The following is a 634-nucleotide window of genomic DNA, read 5'->3' on the forward strand; positions in this document are numbered from 1 at the left end:
CTAGGCTGAAGAGAATTGGGCATGAAGAGAGACAGGACAAACTGGGGTTATTTTTCACGGTGCAGAGGCATTTATGAGAAGGCATGGTTCAGATGTACAAAATAATGAGGGGTATGGATAAGGTAGACTGAAAGTAACGTTTCCCATCGATGGACAGATCGATCACGGGGGGGGGGGGGCGTGGGCACAAATTTAATGAGAAAGACAGAAAGGTTTAAGTAGATGTGTGGAAAAGCGTTATAGGTCGGCGTGTGTTGGAATTTGCAACACTTTGTCTGTCAGGGTCAGAGAGGCAGGAACCCTGAGAACCTGAAGAAATATTCAGATGTGAATATGTTCTGCCAATAGTACAAAGCTATGGGCTAAACGATTCGAGTCGTTAAGCAGTTGTTTTTGACAAATTGAGTCACAACGGGCTGAGGGGTCTCCTTTGGAACTGTTGTCCTCGGTAGTATAGTGGTTAGTGTCGCCGCATGTTATGCGGGAGATAGGAGCTCAATTCCTCGATGGGGCAGTGCAAGTGTTTTAAACTGTCGCTAATTTCTCAAATGCGGGTTATTAATGCCTGTCCTTCTATTTTCCATGGGACATGTCACAGGAAGGACAGTGCTGTCTGAATCAGCGTGGGGAAGGA

The sequence above is a fragment of the Chiloscyllium punctatum genome, chromosome 18, assembly GCF_047496795.1.
Source record: "Chiloscyllium punctatum isolate Juve2018m chromosome 18, sChiPun1.3, whole genome shotgun sequence".
NCBI lineage: Eukaryota > Metazoa > Chordata > Chondrichthyes > Orectolobiformes > Hemiscylliidae > Chiloscyllium > Chiloscyllium punctatum.